Consider the following 11907-nt stretch of genomic DNA (forward strand, 5'->3'; position numbering starts at 1 on the left):
AGCTTCGTTGATGAAGCTCATTCCTGTCTCTATCCTTTCCTTGCGTCATGCCTGACATTTGACCAAAATTTCCAAGATGAAGTCTCAACTACACTCTAATCCTGGTAACCCATAATGTAACTTCTAAACGGAAGTAACCTATAAAATAAAGGTTACAATGGATTCATTTTGATGTTTTCTTTATCCCAGTCCGTTCTAAGGGTTACAAGCGTGAGGTTAAAAGCGATTTATGGGTTACAATAATGATTTATAGGTTACATCAACAAAATCTGACATGTAACCTCTACGTTGTAACCTATAAAACGCCCTGTAACCTCTAAGAGATGCTCGTCGTGCCTTCTCTCCCGGCGGCCGTTGATTTCTCCGTTGCATGACGGGATATAGAGAAATGGCGGCGCCGGCAGGCCCGGTGGCCGCGTTTTCGCGCCACTCGAGCCTTTTAACCGCTGTGATACCCCTACGATGAAGCGATGATTGCTGTTACAAGACTTATTTGTCGGCGTGAATCGCGGAGGCTGCGGTGAGCCCATTTCTGACTGGCAGCGCTTCACGGCCCGTTCTTCTACGACCAGCATCAAGTTCGCATGTTGGACCAATGCCCCGGCGCCAGTGAAAGCGAACTCGGTCAGTATATTCCCGTGACGGTTTCGGTGTTTTCATTGATGTATCTTTTCGCTGGGGGCTTTTCAATTTGAAATTGCAGCATTCGAGAGGGATTTTTGTTACCTGACTGGTTGCTGCGCTGGACGTTTTCTGTTGTCCGCGACGGCATTTGAATGAAATCACGGGCTTGCGTTCGCTGCGTCAGACTAGAGGGGACGATCGGGAAAGCACAGATAACGGCGCCCGTGACCTGCTTTCTGCTCTGTTTGCGCGCCTTCGTCATGTGTTGAGCGTTTTGTTTACGCTGTTCGCTGCATCGGGCGCACTTGACGAGTAATTGGCCCATGTAATTCTCAGGTAGCTCTGTTTGAATAATTGAATTTGTTCCCATTAAAGTCTTATATTATCGCGCTATTCTCTGGGTATTATCATTTTGTTTCAGTCTTCGGGAAATGTTCATTTTTCTCGCTGCATATATTCGGAATGGTGTCCATTTTATTGGTCTTGTAGTAATATATCCGGATAAAAACAAGGTGTGTGCTGCAGAAAACTAGTCCACTAAATGCTGCCCGAAATTTCTAAACTCACTTTTGTCCAGCACAACCTCTTTTTTGTGAAAGTTTGCCTTACGGCACAATAAAACGTTTTCGTATGTACAACACTCCTCATTTTTTTCATTTTTTTACTTGAGTGGGTAAATTTGGCGTTAGTCATTTTGAGACAGCGGGCCATTTCCACCATGTTAAGTGGTTTATTATTCTCATTCGCACAAATCAGTCGTTTATTCGCGTGGTATTGCAGGGCAAATGATTGTCTCGCGTGATCCTAGTGTAGTGCTGTAAAGCGACTTTACAGAATGGTGGTATGTATGAGCCAGCATGCAGGCTGCTTGATTGTCGTTGTTTTTTTGATGATGCAGAAATTGTGACGAATTACACAGGGACAGGTGCAGGTGTAAAAATGGGTTCTGTACCCTCATCGGATCCTGGCTGTTCAAAAAGTGTGGTTGCATCTGGCTACCTATGCTATGACTTATCAGCACTACTGTTTTTTCTTGCAGGCAGTGTTCCTTGAGCTGACAACCAGGACTCCCCTGCGTATGACACAAGTTGAAATGAAGTCTGATTTCAGCGGAAACAACGGTATGAGAATGCAATAACTAAAACCCATTCATTCAAATATTCTTTGTAAAGATGGCACCCAGGCCTGCACAGACAAAAGTATGATTCACTTGTAAAAATGCGAGGCCTTTCTTCAAGTGTTATGATGTTATATTTCGTATCTTATTTTGCCTCATGTTTAGTGACTCTTTCTATCAGTTCGTTACTACATGAACGTTATGAATTCACATAACGATTTCCTCAGCATGGAGCTTTGTAGTTTTTCAGCAACTCTAGCTATTCTATAAGATGCGTGGTTTTGCAGAGCCAACAAGAACTCTTTTTCTAAAATAGCTCTGTAAGAAATCTCCAGTTGTTAGTGAGTGCTTGTGCTGTGTTCTTTTCTTCGTCTTGTCAAGTTTGAGGTGTTCTTTCATTATGAATGTATACCAACTGCCCAGCTCTAAAGCCTATTCCATTTTAACCCAAATAACCCTTCGAGTCATTACAGGTACAGACCTCCTGGGAATGCCACTTGAAGATCGGTGCAAGTTCTAGATGTATCCTCTCCCAGAACACATCTGGACGAAGAAAAAATGTAAGTTGGCGATTCCTTTTTACTGATAGCCGAGGAAGTAACCACCGATAAGAACACTTTACTTAAATGAAAAACGTTTCGGCTTCCACGTGGGATCCTTGTTCAAAATGAAACTGTCAGTACAAGGGGGGGGGGGGGGGGAGGAGGATGTTTAAGTACAGCCAAAAATGTGACTCAGGTGGCGTCAGCATCGTGAAAGCACGTTTCCTGGGTTTAGTGCGACGTTCGCTCTGTTGCGTGTACTAGTGATTCCACATGAAGGCGCGGAAACGTTTTCGTTTTCTCTTTTGCAAATGTATGTCAGTTTATCTCGTAGCCCAAAGTTTCTGCCTGTTCTGGGTGAGCATGCAGACACATTTCGCGAGATAAACTGGAACACGGCACGATTAAAATTCGGGAAGGTTGGCCGGTGGCTTCGCGTTGTTCTGAACAATGCGGCCAAATTACTATGTGTAACGATTACTGAAATGATGTGAAATTATTAGGAAAGGCCGTAAATCACTCCATTGGTGTGGCCTTTCATTTCATTCTCTGGTCTCCGTCTTCATTTCCGTGCAATATATTTTTCGTACTTCACATGCGTGTGGTTTGGTGTGAGGGGCTTATGGTTGCACTGGATTTTGTTCTTTTTCTGAAATTTTCTGTAGATGGCTCTTCAAGGTGGAGAAATACAAGTGACGGCCCCTCACATATATACCTCCATCTCCGGCAGCAGGGAACAAGTTATTCAGATGACCTGGGGAAATCTTCAGCGTGCCCTGATTTTGTGCCTGCTTGTGTACTACCTAAATTGCGAAGCTTATCTCTGAATTTTTCCAAGCGCCTTTTTTCATGCAGGAAATTATAGACACCATTTAAAGTTTGCCCAAAAGACAGATTGCAATCGGCCTAGAAACTTGTTAGTGCTGCATAAAAAAACGATAACTTGGCGTGGGAATCACAACTCAGGTGGAACTGTAAAGACGAACCTAAGAGGGAAGTGTAAAGATGGATTCGTAAAGAAGAGTGAATTCCAAGTGTAATATTAGACTGAGTGAAACAGAGAATGTAGGGAACATAGCCATAAACACTGCTTTGTATGAAAAAGTGAATTTGTAATAAATGTTCTTTCTACTTTCCCACATTCTGCGTTTTTTCTGTGGGGAACCATGACAACAACGCTGTACTGGGAAAGTGCACCCCTGAGAACCATCTTATAAATGTAGCTCAAACTCGAATTCGTCTGAAATTGTTCAATGGCAGTATCCAAACAATTTGGAATGCTAGGGGTATTTGCATACATCCGTGCAAATATTGAGGTAAAGAATTTGTATACTTGGCCATGTTTGTGAAGCTGTTCACGCAACATTTATTAAATAGGTTTAATAAGGATATATGAATAAACCGAATTTTACCTGGAAGTCTAAAGCAATATAGGAAACACCAATTCGCCCAGGAAACTGCACTCGTCTAATACTCATTAAGGAACGATATAACGTTGGGGTGGTTCGCAGCTTTGCTTTTTAATAAATAGCCCACAGGTGTTTCATAATAATAAATGTAAATGTTCAAAACTACCGATGCCAAACCTTTGGAAATGTGTTCCTGTTAAATGCGCAAATATGTGTGCATGTACTGCAATTCTCTTTTGATAATCATGGCCTAGGTTGTCAGACAAGAATTTTTGGCTTAAGGCTATGTTATCATAACTTTGGCGTCCTTTTGAAGTATGCTATCAAGTGCATGTTTCCACTCAAGCTTGGTTTCACTAAAGCCTAATGTTGTTTAACTAAAACTCAATTTAGCAAAAGACCTATCATGCATGTTTGATACTGGTTTCTTAAACGGCACAAAACTGATGCAAACATCAAATTTAGTTATGCCTATTTATAGGACTTAAGCGTTACCAATACTCACGAAGATTTTTGGGTGACAACCTGGGTAACGATTATCGAACAGGTAATGCAATGCATATATATTAAGAGAGCATTTTCAAGCTTTTTGGCACTGCTGTTTTAGGAATTATAAAAGTAACTTCTCTTTTAACCCCAGCCGTGTGGCCGGCAGTTTATTCAAGGGACGAAGAAAAGACACCCGACGCAAAAGTTTAGACAGCGCAATGAACAGCATGGTCGCACATATCTTCCACTAACGCAATGTTTCTTTACCACGCGGGAAAGGCGCCTTCGGGGTGTCGCCACAGCGGCGCCGGCGAAAGCACGCCTGGCGCGCAACATCACACCTTCCAATTTCTGTGGCCTTGGACGGCGGTAGATGTAACTTATATAAAGGTATACATGCTGAAAGCTGCAAAGTAACCCATAACTGCGTAACCCTTACGTGTATACGTATATAAAGGTTACGAAGATATATGTTACATTTGTAACTTATAAATTATAGGTTACAAAAATTCGAAAATGTATACCTCTATTAAGGGTTACCCAGCTTAGAGTGTAGCCTGCATAGCCACCTTCATTCAGTTCACTGTTTTGATGCATATTTAAGCACAAATCCCTGGGACGTCTGCCATTAATCACTCATAAGAAACCCTTGATGCCTGCCACACTCACCACTACCACTTCCACAACTTTGCAAAAAACAGATGCAAGCACAGCTATTACAGATTCCACCGTGCTTCCCAGTAAGCATGTCCCTTTATCAAGAAGGATGCATCACACCTCAAGTACACTACGACGCATACAAAAGCTAGTGATCATCTACCTCATCTGGACATCACGCCTTTCTACAAGGGAATGAGGCGGCACGCACTGCTGCCCTCAAATTTACTAGCCACGGATTCGTAGAAAGCAGAAAAGACCTGCCAGATTCCCTCACCAATCTCTAAGTCCAAAGCCGTTTTACAGATGCCTACAAACCCACACATACTACAACACAACATATTACCCAACACGTGCCCCTATGAATGCCCACCCTGTAAAGGAAGGAAGGAGAGAGAGAGAGAACAAACCCTTATTTCTAAGTCCAGGTCCTAATTTGAAAGTTCAATTCACCGGATCCACGTAGTACTCCAGAATGTCCGTGCGGATCCAGTGCACGTGTTTGCAGAGAGCTTCCTGGGCAGCCTGGATGTTCACTGTCGGCGGGGGAGACAGCCAGAGCTCCCAGGAAGTGATGAAAGTGAAGGATTGGGTAAGAGATGGTAGGGTAAAGTCCCAATTAGAATGAAAGACGGATGGGTAGGAAGAACACCTGGGGCAGGAAGGATGGCCAGGGCGCCGATAGATGCCGTGAAGAATGTGATGGGAGGGGAGTGAAGAGGTTTGAGCCTGTCGAATGAGGCACGCAGCCTCACAAGTTAGACAGGAACTGGGGGGTGGGTACAGGGTGCGTGATAGGCATTGGGCGTGTAATTGGTAACGGTGGGAAGCGCGGTGTTGAGTACGAACCGTCGGCGGGTGGTACAAGGTTGGCCAGGACATGGGCGGACCCGGGAAAGGTACTCGGGTGAGCGCGTCTGCTAAGGCGTTTCCGCACATGCCAGCGTGGCCAGGAACCCAAACCCGTGTGAAGCGTGGCCGAGGATTCGATGCAAGTATCGAAGTGACGAAATCAGTGGTGTGTGGGTGGGTCTCATGGTTAGTGAAATTACGAAGGGCTGACTGACAGTCGGAGAAGATATATACTGGCGTGGTGGTAGGAACATTAAGAGTAGCATGCTCTATTGCAAGGGCAATGGCGTATTCTTCGAGGGAGGTCGAATCCGGTGGAGGAAGAAAGGAAAGCATAGCAGTGTTTAAAGAAGGGAGTAGGAGAAATGAAGCCATGCCCATTGAGTTTGAGGGTATGTAGGAGATAGTAAAAGTAAGACAGAGCAGTTAAGCATCCAATCACTGCACCCAATGCTTATCAGTGATTTCAAATAAATGCGTCAAACTTGCATGAAACACCTTACTGCATTTTTAACTCTCGTTCATGAAATTATTTGTGTAAATTATACACTTATACTGAAGTGACCAGGCAGTATATTTGAAGGTGTGTGAACATTCGCAACTTAGAATACTGTGCGAGTACTTTTTGATATTCGATTTGCAGCTCTGTTTCAAATATTTGAAATTTACAAATAGTAGAGGAACGAATGTTTGCTCTATCTGAAGACGTGCAAACTTTCAAGCTTCACTACATGGTAAGACCTTGCGGGTTGGTTTTTCTGCATGACACCGAAGCCATGCCAAAAGCCTAATGCAGAAGCCTTGCACCAAGCAAGTGTTCACTAACTGTGGTGTATGTTAGGTCAAGTGCAACACTACGAAAGCAAAATTTATAATCTAAAATAGCTTTCCTATAAATATAATAGCAGAAGTGAGAAATAAAACGTTATTGCTGGCTTGTTGGTGAGGTTCTACCGGCAACTAGCATGCGCAGCCTCCTTTCAATCATTGAGGAGAGTGGGGGGACTGCTGCCTATCATATTAAATATGCCTAATATGCTTACTGTGTTCACAGTATTTTGAGGAACCCATATTTCTTTATCTCAATATATGCAAAATTCTTGTTGCACTGGTTTGCATGTCTATGTTTTATTTTCTCTGTTACATTAAATTTTTTGTATGTCAAGCGCAAGTACCCGAACAGAGATGTGTCTAGTTCTGACTGCCTAAGCTGTCTTTTTTGGTGTAGTTATGTTTTATACACTCTAGAAACACCAAAACAAAGATAGTGTGGTTTGAAGATATTTTATTGAATTCACAGCCAAGTTTAACTTGTGTTCAATTCACAGACGCAAAGTTGATAATCACACACCTCTAAATATATATACAAAAGGTAAGTTGTCGTTTGTAGTGACATTTTACATCTGATTTTACATCTGATATTTTACTCAAGAGTTCTTTCTTTATCGCTTCGTAACCTCCTTCGATTCAGATTTCCTCCATTGACTAGTGGCTGCTTCACTGGTAAGCCCGAACCTCACATTTTATACTTTATACTGTGTTCGTTTTCCCAAGACGCCAATGTCAATTAACTTATTTGCAAATGTGTGGTGGAATCTTTTTACAACGTATGAAAGGAAACGACAACATTGTCACAGACAAACATCCACACGACTAGCCGTGCACTGGCCGCTTAGACGACTCATTTACGGCCAGTCATCTCTTTCCCTGCTAAATGTTTCCTTTCTATCTGCTTCCATTCTCAGTAATCACATAACCATAGAAATAGAGACCCGACAATGTATCTATTTCAAACGTACTGAAATTCTCACTTAGAGAAATTTCCAGCAGTCGCATGCTGCCACAGAGGCTGCCTTTAGTGACAAACGGGCAGGCGCAGGCGGTTTTTCCTAATTTATGGGGCGGCCGTTTCCTTCACATTTTATACCACTTGTCCTGCACAATACTTGGAAATAGCTTTTTTTTTAAGTCCGGCTGTTGTTGCTGGGACAACTTCTACTTCTCCCCCAGCCTTCTTTCACCAGGCTCCGCCTGTGGTCCTTCAAGCATAATTTGTTCAAGGTGTGTTTCTAGACACAGGAAAATTGATGCGAATGAAGCGACTATTTGTCTTGCATGTGTTGCCTTTAAACAGCCCTATCATTGCTGGCCACCCTCCTCCAGGCCCGCGGGACGTCTGCATGATTTAATCGGCACAGCGGGCTGCAAAGCTTTCCGAACGCCTCTGGCGACCACCTTATAATAAGTGTCGTTTTCTGACGAGGCCCGAGACTCTCTCACACCTCCATTGCTCTTGCAGGCATCCATTCGCTTGGTATCGGCTGTAAGATGTGGTACTCTCACACTGCCGCATATCAGCCTTCACTTTTCCCCTAACCTACTTTGGTTTGGCGCATTACACCCTGTGCTGCCGCAAGTAGCTCTTGGCCACTCCTTTCTCGGCTGCTAATGGTGTTTTCGTGCTCACGAGTGACACACCATAATGCTCCTTACTGTTAGGATTTTTATCGATGTCTAATTCACTGAAAAGGTGAGTGTTGTGTACCAAGATCTGCACCAGAGTCGTCGTCTGGGGTACTCTAAACCAAGCTCGTGTAGCTATTATTGCCTAAATAACACACGGGTTCTTATCTTGCTGCTTACTTTTCCAATATATTGTCAGTTCTTTATAAATAACTACACATCAAGTATCCTGTGGCTTCATTTCGCATCGCATGTCGCATATTATGCATGCTTGCATTGACGTTTCGAAGCCCATGCATTCAGTAGCTGTAAAAAGTTTTTTTTACATTGGTATCTAAATGAAAGACACAAAATTTGTCAAGACCAATCGCTCTTGTCGCGCGATGAGAGCAATGCCGAATGACAAGAGTGACAGAAATAGCTTTTGGTAGCTCCAGTCGCAAGTGTGAACCAGCCTTCATATGCTAACAATAGAAGACATTAATATTATCAATAATAACAATAACACTAGTTTTATTATTAATCATTGTTTTGACTATGTGAGGGGGAGACAAATTTTCTGGGCCCCGGGTGCAAGTTTACCCAGCAACGCCACTGCTCAGTTTCCATTGCCATCACTGCTGGAGAGAGAAAACTGACAAGCAAAACCTCATCCCTGACTAATTTCAGTTTTAAGTTGTAGTGGTACTTTTGTGCTGTTCGACAAGCAATCACTTATTTGCGGTAAGATTGCTGCAGGCAAGTCCTCAGTCACGCTAAACACAGAAGAAATGAACTTGGAAAGCATTGCACATCATAAGATCTGTTCCTAAAAGTACCAACTGAAGTACAATATTGTTCTTCGGCATGTGACAGCACACATCAAGGGCATATTGGGTGAACTGTCCGGCATCTGTTGAATGCATGGCATTATACCAGCTTGAACGTGCCTTAGACGGGATTTTAAAAACGGTAACTTGAGAGGGCCCACGTAAAAAAAAAAATGCTTGGCACCAGGGCTAAGTGCAACTAGTTAATATTTTCTCATTCACTACTTGAGGCCTGGATGTAGATTAAGGCTTGGTTCCTACAGCCGGTAACAAAAAAAAAAAAAAAAAAAAACCTTTGTCCTGTGCGCAGCCCTACCTCCCACCGGGCTGCATGTCCTATTATCAGCTGGCTTAAGGTTTCAGACCAACAAAGTGATTAGCAGACAGATTATGGGTGTTACTACACCTTCGCAATGGTGAACATTACCTGCCTGCCTCACGACGGATCCGAACACACAATTATACCTTCGCACAGGTTAACTCCGTTGTACTGGGACAAAAACACAGTCCTGCGGTCTACGTTTGCAGTGGCTAGCTTGGTTACGATGGGAGTGGTCATGCGCCATCCCAGTGTCCTCGTCTGACCGGCGTTGCTGCCTCTCGCCACGGCACGTAGGCGGCGAAACGCCCAGCAGCCTCAACACGGCGCTCTAATAAAAGACAGTGCAGAAATTCGACGGGAACGCACTCATCACTGTCGTAAATCGAGGCGGCAGAACTGATGCAGAGCGCCCGTCGTCACCGCCGCAACGTACTACGCGAAAATTAGGCAGTCGCACACACTCAGCGTCCCGATCACACGCTGCACACCACCGTAAGTGCTCTCCAGAAGTTCTTCGAGAGCACCTTCATCACAATCGTAAGCCAAACACCTATGCACCGCTGCAACGGCTGCAACGGCAGGCAAAAATCACGACGAGAAGAGCCCAGCGAAATGACCGCGCAACAACTGCCGTTTTTTTTTTGTTTTTTTTTAACCATGACGTCACATCCGGCAAAAAAAAATCGGTTTCTTTGTTTTTTGATGTCTAGTTGGCGCATGCGCAGTAGTGCTCGTCCACCGTTCCTGAACGTCAGGTGGGTAAAGCTGGCTCAAAAATGTGTCTAAAGTACAGCTAGCCATGGAGGAAAAAAAAGCTTAGGAGAGGCCCCCAGCTATCCCCGCGCATTGGCAAAAGTGTGGAGGAAGTCACGTGTTTTCGGCGGCCATTGGAAGTCGCGTTAGCAACGGCGTCCTAGCAACAGCCCGCCCGCCGTTCGCCAGTCATGGAGGAAAGGCAGCGCCTGCCTTGTCGTCCGATTGCGAAGATTGCTGCTTCGCTTTGCTGCGCTGTGGTCTTGCGGAACTCGAAAAGGATGATGCGAGTTGCGAAAGCTGCGCCGATGTGAATATGTCATTTAATTTCTACTTGCAAGTGCACCTTGTACCGCGTCAAGCTATTGCTCCGGTCGCGATCACGACGCGCCTATTGAAGTGCAGATATCGTGAACGCGCCGTCCCGTCGTACGCGCGGACACCCGTCTGGTAGATTTTCGGGAAGTGATACACGGTGTGCAGTACGTAGGCGACTTGCAACCGAACGATTCGCAACTCAATTTTTTGGTTATCGCCGCTGCAATATATAGTTTGCTAGGCCGGCAACGCGCGGCAGTGCTTTTGCAACTGTTACAAGGTAGATTCCCAGTTGATATAATTCCATCGTCCTATTACCTTAGTAGGTGTCCGTCTGTTGACTGGAAGAGTGCTGGATCTGGAATCTGGATCTTTTTGTGGTCTCGCTCTGGATTTCGCTTTTCAACGCTTCATACTGCGAGGTTAGTGTACTGATATCACCTTGAATTTATTGACACTGAGACAAGTTGAAACTTGGCGAAAAAAAGTTTATTGACGCCACCCACCCTCTCATTTTTTTTTTACTCAATAAAACGTTTTGCCTCCTCCTCCTGCTCCTCCTCCTCCTCCTTCGCAAAAAATTCTATCGAAGGCACGCGAACAACGGTAAAAACATTCCACAATTTTTAGCGTGAAATCTGCATGAAGTACTGCTTACCTGTATATATAGAACGGCCGTTTAATTGACTAGTCATCTCTGGGATTGCCAGTGAAACTACAACGCAAACTTGGGCACTTTCCAGTCCGGTAGCCGCACGGCGTTCGCCCACTGTTTGCGGCGTTCTCCATCGCTTGGGAACCTATAAACGGCGGCGATTGCAAACAAAGCATGAATGCACACCAATGTACAGTCGCGTGCGATTTGAAGGTAATCGCGCGAGCGTCGACCGACCACGACGATAACGCCCCCGCGCGGCTTGTTTTACTGCGTCTGGTTCCTTGTTTAAGCATTCTTCTCTCCCTCGGTCGCTGTTTATTCAAGCGGCCATCACTCCCGCGGCAAAACCTTCCTCTTTTGTTATCGCGCACCCAGAGAAGACATCCCAATTGTCATATCTTACAGCAGTTCTCGAAAGGTGCGCACAAACACACTGTCGGCAAATACCGGACATTTATACCAATGGGTGCTATCACTGCTCACGATAACCAAGAAGAAACCCCACACGTGATTACAACCACAAAAAAGCACCACAAAGCGAAAAGGGTGGTTTACTGGCCGCGGGAGTGACAACTGCTTGAAGGAACAGCAACCGAGGGAGAGGAGAATGCATAAACTAGGTCCCAGGCGCACCGAAAAATGCCGCGCGGGGTCGTTATCGTCGTTATCGGTCAAAGTGCGCGCGATTACCTTCAAATCGCACGCGACTGTACAGCAATACTTGTCAGCGGAATGATGCACTAACCGGTGGAAAGTGACGCCCAATTCCTTGGGTACCGATCGCGACTTGCAGCCTCCTGGCACCGAGCATTGCGGCATTGTTAGAGCGAGCCGCTTCGCAAACCTGCTGCGGCCACACTGAAGACGTGTAACAGTGTAACCGCGCGTTTAGGT

The 11907-nt window shown here is 44.9% G+C and overlaps 1 long non-coding RNA gene across 1 annotated transcript; it reads left to right on the plus strand.

Annotated features, from left to right (window-relative positions):
* Window positions 1-340: 340 nt before the first annotated feature.
* On the plus strand, window positions 341-3497 carry LOC144169026 (uncharacterized). Its single transcript, XR_013322346.1, has 4 exons — window positions 341-624; window positions 1664-1745; window positions 2215-2301; window positions 2949-3497. It is a non-coding gene; the product is annotated as an uncharacterized LOC144169026 (long non-coding RNA).
* Window positions 3498-11907: the final 8410 nt, after the last annotated feature.

This window comes from Haemaphysalis longicornis, unplaced genomic scaffold (assembly GCF_048455015.1).
Source record: "Haemaphysalis longicornis isolate Haplotype H1 unplaced genomic scaffold, Haemaphysalis longicornis Haplotype H1 scaffold_1, whole genome shotgun sequence".
Taxonomy (NCBI): Eukaryota; Metazoa; Arthropoda; class Arachnida; order Ixodida; family Ixodidae; genus Haemaphysalis; species Haemaphysalis longicornis.